The 7744-nt window shown below is 46.6% G+C and overlaps 1 protein-coding gene across 1 annotated transcript in view; it reads left to right on the top strand.

Moving 5' to 3' along the window:
- Positions 1-383: 383 nt before the first annotated feature.
- Positions 384-7744, top strand: part of LOC147677768 (V-type proton ATPase catalytic subunit A-like) — a 67181-nt gene continuing 59820 nt past the window's right edge. The window contains exon 1 of the mRNA XM_086945420.1: positions 384-825. The gene's annotated coding sequence lies outside the window, so the exon portion shown is untranslated. The remainder of the gene's footprint in view (positions 826-7744) is intronic.

Genomic DNA, 7744 nt, shown 5'->3' with positions numbered 1-7744 from the left:
AGTAGCACCTACAAACCGCAGAATGCATTAGCTAGCATCCCTAAATTCGCATAAAAAGGTCAGATGTTGACTATGCACTATTGTGGCTTACAGTTTTAAGCAAAATAGACACAAAGAAGGGACGACATAACAATAAGTAGGAAGAGGCCCGAGATGAAGGACAGCAGTGCCAGCCTGGAGGTGTTTACTGTACACAGAGGGCGGGCGGGAGGTTTGATGTCAGTTCGGAGTCTGCTGTTTACTGTTTCTCCTTCAGGTGACCTCTTTCTTCACCCACCACAGAGATGTCCAGGCTGGAACTGGTTGTGTCGGCAGCCAGCCTCCTGTATCCTGAGAGTGCCGGCCCAACCACCACAAACCAAAGCAAAGGCAGGGCGAGGGGTGGGACTGCGCCACTGCACCGTGAAGACTGAAATAGCAGGGGAGAGGGGCAGAGGCGAGGAGTAAGCGGGGCAGCGTCAGTTGAGAAGAGAGAGAGAATAAGGGGGGCGAATAAGCGAGCAGAAAGAGAAGCGAACAGAGAAGTGGAGAGCAAGAGAGAGTGTGTGAAAGAGTAGAGAGAGAGGCGACTGAGAAAACAGAGAGAGAGAGAGAGCACTCAAGGGAAGGATTAAGAGAGAGACTAAGCAGGCAGAGAGAGAGGCGAACGGGGAAAGAGAGAGACGCCACTTCCAAAAGAGAGCAAGAAGAGAAACATTGGAAAGGGGACAGTGGGCAAACTACTACCTTCTAATGAGAGACAGAGGAAAGAAGAGAGAAAGAGAAGAAATATAATTAAAGGAGGTCACAGCCAAACATACCGGAGAGAGAAGGAAAAGATTTGAGGTAAGCCAATTATTTTATGTAATGTGCAAAATATGCTTTTCACGTGAAAGGGGACATCTTATTCTGAAACCCGTTTCAATGATATAGAATAAATAATAATAATAATAATAATAATAATAATAATAATAATAATAATAATAATAATTCAATCTTTATTCGGATAAAAGAAATCCATATATGGAATAAAGAAAATGAGAGAGTATGCATACTTCCTGTAAGGTAAAACATTCGTCTGGACATTTCATAGAACATTTTAGGTGATTAGCCAGACATTTGAAATATTTGTAGCAGTAATTATGCCAGTTTTCACCGACAAATGCCCTTTTAGCTTTTACATCCAACCAAAAAAAGCGACACCCAATATTACATGGGGTGTATAGAAGAAATCCATTTTGGCCATATTGTGTGATCTTGTGCAAATCTTATTATCGAAAAGTGTTCGCCTTTCAAAGAAGTCGCATACGCCCTTTATTTCTAGTTGTATAAAAGATCATTTGGTTTAATTATGTAGAGAAGCTTATGTAGGTGCCTTGGGAGAAGTTTAAATACCGTTTTTTCTTCAGGATGGGCGTGGAAGTGCAGAGGTGACATCTTTGACCTTTTAACGCTCTCAGGGAATCTTAAGGACCAGCATTTCTCACCTCAACATAGGGAACAAAGTACCTTTAGGACTCACTGCTTCCCCTAACCCTACACTGCAAGGAACTACGGGGCAGATTTATGTCGGACTTGCAGCACTTTTGCGCCGCTGTTGCTTCATTTCTGTGACGCAGCGGCGGCGTGAACCCTGCGCCACGTTGCGACATACTTATATCGTGACGCATCTATGGAGATGCGTGACGGTGTAAGGCCCTGCGCCACATGAAACCTGCGTCAGGTTTCATGTGGGGGTTTCCACGCGGGGGGGGGGGGGGGTTCCGTCGCAGGAACGCCCCTGAAAAGTGACTCAGTGAAATCTACAAGATTTCACTGAGTCACTTTCCCAACACTGAAGCGTCAAAACCCTGCGCCTGCTTGAAGCAGGCGTAAGGCTTGACCCACCACGTTAGAGATAGGGCAAGTTGGAATAGTGCTGGAGTTGCGTGCCGCACGCAACACAACTTCAGCACTGCGCCAACTTCACGCCCTAGATGCGACACACATCTGTTTATTCCTGCGCCATGGTGCGCCGCATTGTAAATGCGGCGCATCATGGGTGGCGCAAACTTGCGTGCCGTATCTTTCCTGGCGCATCTCTGCCGATTTGCAGAGATGCGTCAGGCAACATAATCTGCCCCTAAGGGGGCAAACATATAGCGCATCATCAGCTCAAAAAGAATTAAGTCTAGGCAGTTCCGTGGTGAATAAGAGGACAAACGTATACCTATATTTTTACATAGCGCTTAGACCGAACGCTCACCCATTTCTGAATGCTCCTATTTTTTTTTAGCCCGGAAAGCAACTATTCACAATAAATGATTTCGTGATCCTCCCAGGATGACACTTGCCCCCCCCCCCCCCCCCCCCCCACCGGTCGTGACTCGTGTACACAATTCTTTAACAGTATCCCACATTCCGCTCTCTCTTCCACCTCTGACTTGTCTCTTGCTGATGCGCCCTGCTCTATGCACTGAACACAATCTGTCCTGAAGGAAACATGGGTGGAGTCCGGAGAGTGAATCTTTGCCTGACACCTCTCACCGGTGTGACCTTGGAAAGGTCACAGTGTATAATAGTTACAACGCCTCTACATACCCCCTCTGAAATAATGATCGGTGGACACAGCACCCGATTCAGAAAACTGTTTGCACTCGTAATGTAGATTTACGACCGCAAACGAGAAGCCAGAATTAATGGGAGTATTATAAGTGAAGTGCGTTCAATACCTGCCTTAAAACCTACCCCCAGCTCCTAGAGGAGTGCACTACACGATGCATAAGGCACTCTTGTGCAGGTCCCTAGGGTACCTGTAGGAATTGCCTCTAGTGGTGGGCGAGCACACAAATTAACAGGGAGAGCCGAGCCAAGGTCTAGGCTGAGATTTACGAGCCAGTGCACGAGCCGAGCCATAGAATAGTTGGTATCTAAATCATGCAACAAGCATCATGTGAAAATGTGATAGTATCATTAAAACGAAGAAAAAAAAGTATTTCTTTAACATGCAGAAGCATTTCACCTTAATACATCAGATTATTTTTGTACAGCGCACACCTGGAACTCATATATATTGGAAGGTGCCCGATATGTGATAACGAAGAAAAAAGAAGCTTTTTAAAATATTTGCAGAGGATCATGCCATTTGGTCAAGTGGGGAAGCCAGGACTGGTCCCAGGTTTTCTGGTTTTACATTATTCGATTCACACACATGGTGGCTGCCTCTTTCTCTGCCTTTTAAGACCGCATGGGCACACTGGGAAGTTGCCCAGTGTCCCACGAGCTGAGGAGCCCCATACTACTCTATGCACAGACCAGAATTTAACACTCATTTTCCGATCTCCCGCCTCAACATTCAAATCACCTGCAAACTCAGGGGCATATTACCAAGGATTAGCGATAATTATCGCTATTGCTTGGTTAGAGACAAAAATGTATCGCCGACCTGCGGCGATTTTTATCACAGATAAACCTTGGTATTACCAAGGTTTATCGCAAATGCGATAAAAATTGGCCGCAATGCATGAATATCGCTGAAAAGTCAGCGATATTCATGCATTACCGAGCTAATGCTCTTGCCATGTTATCCACCTCCCATTGGATAACATGGCTAAGAACTGCTCAGGGGCAGGTTTTAGCTTTTGGAGATATTCGCGCTTAGCGCAAATATCTCCAAAAGTTGGTAATAGGAGATAGCGATGTTAGCGACTGTTTCCAGTCGCTAACATCTTGGCACGCCCACTTTGCATGTCATTAGTGATAAATATCACTGACATGCAAAGCGGGGCCCAAGATGGTCACTATTTCCTTCTAGCTGTCGCTAACTGGTGTTAGCGACAGCTAGGTAATCAGGAGATAATTTTATCTCCGCTTTCTTGGCTTTTAAAGCCAAAAAAGCGGAGATAAACCCCCTTGATAATATGCCCCTCAGTATTTTATTGATAACATTTGTATTCCTGTAGAGGTTGTGTAGGCAGGGCCCAGTGCACGGATTTGCCCTGGGGCCTATAATGCTATTAAGACGGCCCTGAGGGTGGGTGGCAGGCAGAAGCCACATTAGAGCTTAGATCAATTTTTGGCTCAAGGCTCTGAGATGACCTAGAGCTGAGCTAATGCAAGGCCTCTGTCGCGAGCCTGGCTTGAGCATTAACGGACTTACCCACCTCCACTGCCCCCTTGCATACTTGCTGCCATAAACCTCTGTCAAGCAGTAGCCAGTCAATACCCACCCAAAATTCAAGCAGAAGAAGATGGCATGAATCGAGAAGCAAAGGGCACAGGCTTCAAGGCGCTTTTGATCCTTAACATAGAGGATGACCAGAACCATAGCTATGACGTTCTCCAGGTCCACACAGTGGTCAACTCATGCAGGACAGGTTTTTTACATTGTATTCTGAGACTTAGGGGCATATTCACAAGCCCCTATCGCCACCGCAACGTCACTTTCAGTGATGCTCTGGTGGCGATAGGGGCCTCGCCTTATTCCAAGGCAGATTTAAGCCACTTAAAGTGGCTTAACGCTGCCTTGTGAATAGGCCCCCTTTCCCGCCGTGGTTAGCATGAAAGGGGCGCGCAGTGGGTGTTGTGGTGGGCGTTCTACCGCAACACCCATTGATATTTACGCAGCGTACATAGGAGCTAACGCTAAACTTAAGACCAGTAGAACCCTGGTCTTAAGGTGGTACTACGAGGCGAAATGCTTTATTTCTCCTCGTTTTTGCATTTTCCAAAAATGCAAAATGTCATGGTTTGTTTATGTTCAGGAAGGTGCCCCTTCCTGTACATGAACAAACCTTTTTTTTTTAAATGCCGTTTCGTAAGTTACATGTGTGCTGCACGAAGCAGCACACATGAAAGTTCCAAACTGGCATTTTAGGTCTGTTTATGTGCAGGAAGGGACAGCTTCCTGCACGTAAACAAACCTCCCTGCTAGCAGACACCCTTGCACTCTGGAGCAAGGGTGCCTGCGCTGGCGCTAAGTTGTGAAACTTAGCGCCATCGTAGGGGGAAAAGCAAGGCTGCACCATGTCCTTGTCAATATGGTGCAGCCTTGCTTTTCTGAAGTGGCGGAGAGAGGCGTTAAGCCAAGAAGGCTAATGCCTCTCTCCGCCACTTCCTTGTGAATTCCATCGTTTTATATTGGGACAAACAGGCCCACAAGCAGGGTCAGACTGGGGAACCAAGAGCGGCCTTAGCAAAATGGCAGCTCCGTTCGTCTCTCTGGGTAATCTCTCTCTTTCCATCCATCTGTTCTCTCACTCACCTTGTCTCCTCCTCCTCTCCCTTCTCCCTCTATGACCGTGTTCACTCTACCTTTACCCTCCACCCCTCTCTCTCTCAAAGCCTCCCCAAGGCCTGCTGCGATCAAACTTTGGGAGCTGCGGAAAGTGACAGCGGCACCAAGAGGCATCGTGGTCTTTCAAAACCGGCCTCCAAGGGCTCCAGCCCACTGGGGAAAAGTCCAGCAGTGGAAAAAGAGACCTGCACGACCTTGACTACAAGTCCCAGGATGCAAAGCAAAAACCCTGGATGGGATGAGCTACTTATCCGAAGACTTGGGAAACTTGAGAGCTCTGCAGAAGTGTTCAAACAAGTTTAGTCGCCTTCACATGGCACCCGGGTGAAAGGTGAATAAACTATATGGGGGGATGTGGATTTCACTTCATCTAACTGGGCTCAGATGGAATGGTTAATGAATTATCTTATCCATCCTTGATAGTGGCGTAACAAAACTTGAGCCCCCCCCCCCCTGCAAAGTACATGGAGGGCCCCCCACTCCGGACTCACTCAGACAGGTTACTGTGCTGAGGACCCCCCTGGAGCTCGGGGGCTCAGGTGGCCTTTGTTCCGCCACTGATCATTGATGAAGAAAGCCACAGTCGGCAGGTCTTCTCCATCGGCGCCTCCAGGCACTGGAACAGCACCCCCACTGTCCTCAGAAGCGTACCAGCCCTCATGTGATTCAGGAAGGAGCTGCAAATACATACATTTGAGAAATGTTACACCCCAACGGGCCAAGAGCCTGCTGCATGCTACTTGCTACATTGCACCTGTTCTCAGGTCTTTCCCATGTTCAGTGCTTCATTGTTTCCTACGTGGGTTTGCCCTCAAGGCATACATATGCAAATACCTGTTTGCATTGAACTAATCCTGAAATCGTATAAGGAAATCCCATTTTTTCACCACCATCCACCTTTTTCGGCCCCCCATGGAGGGGTTCTGCATGGCAGAATCTCCATCATGGCCACTCTGATCTTGTGGAAGATAATAAGACTGACAAATCACTGAGCATAGAATTCATGTTTCTAGGCTGATGCATCAGTAGCTTCCCAGTGCAGGCTTTCTGGGGGTTTGAGTGACGCCATCATAAAATCAGGACCACAAGTACCAACATTCCAAGAAAAATTCTGCGCAAGATTACCTAGTCACCCGTGGACCTGGGAAACCTGAGAACGGTGAATAAGAACACAATAAACCAAAACATAGAACAAGAAACCCAAAGCATAAGAAAACATAAAGAACAACAATTCACAGGAAAGCTGCAAAATAAATAACATTACAACTAAGGTAACTGCTTCAAAAGGCTGATGTGTCTTTTGTGACTGCTTGTGTCAGGGACAGCTTTGCATTCAAGGAATTATGAGCCTACACTCCAAAACGAAACTGCGAGTTCCAGAATGCAAAAGGCGGTTGGCAACAAGGTGAGCTTTTGCTAAGGTAGAATGTGTGTTCACGTAGCAGCTACAAACACACACGCACAAGTCAGATCCCTTGGTCGACAGGAATTTCTAGAACCACTCCACATATTTTGCACGGAGGGTCATCATTTTGCATTATGTGCTGTTTAGCCATCTTTACACCCCCCACCCTTGCGAAAACACCACGTGCTTGGTTGGGGCAGTCCAGTTCGCTCCGGCTGAGTATATACAGAACATTCTCTGCTCACTGATTTCAATCTCTGAACGCTGGGTGGCGCTCTCCCCATGTTATTCGCTAAATAAACTGAGTTATGAGTTTCACCTCTATTTTTAGCATTCGGTCGTAACAAAAGCTTAATTTCAGTCTCTGCTTAATTTGAGACGGTTGGATGCAGGGTGGCCCACCACCAGCACTCTGTTTTTTGGGGCCAAGATCATATTTTTCCATCATTAGACTTTTTGACCCAGAACAAGATAGAAAAAGCCAGAAAATGTGTAAAAAGAGTTAGAGAATGGCGGAAAACAGTGACAAATCGAGAAAGCGGGGATGAAAAACAAATTGGAAGAGCGAGATGCAAGGGCAGGGAATGTTTGTTGGTGGATCAAAGCGGCTAGAAGACTAAACAGGTTTTGGGATCTGGCCACTCCAATATTGAGGAGCGTCGGCTGTGGACTTCTGAGAAAAAGGGTGGGGCCATCAGCACTTAAAATCTCACACGTTAACCCCAGCCAGCCAGGCTTGCCTTTTAGTCAACAACACTTTACATTTTGCAGCCTTACCAATATACAATTACAACTCCAAGCACAACGAGTATTGACAAAGCAAAAAGTTCTGGGCAGGGCTTAAAGTGAGATGAAAAAACTAGGGTGTGTCTCCAAGGTGCGGGCCGATGTAATTAAGGGCGTGGCTTAAAACACCTAAGCCAAAAAACTCTGCTTAGCATAGTGTGCCGCCAACTTGTATTTTACTGTTTCTGTCATTACATCCACAATTACGATACAACAAGTAACATCATACCTACAACAAGTCAGGACTATTGGCTTTGTCAATGGTTGTTAGCTGCATAAGATAAATAAGCAGCAGCTAT

This window comes from Lissotriton vulgaris, chromosome 12 (assembly GCF_964263255.1).
Source record: "Lissotriton vulgaris chromosome 12, aLisVul1.2, whole genome shotgun sequence".
NCBI classification, from domain to species: Eukaryota; Metazoa; Chordata; class Amphibia; order Caudata; family Salamandridae; genus Lissotriton; species Lissotriton vulgaris.
This window is presented reverse-complemented; position numbering and strand designations above follow the sequence as displayed.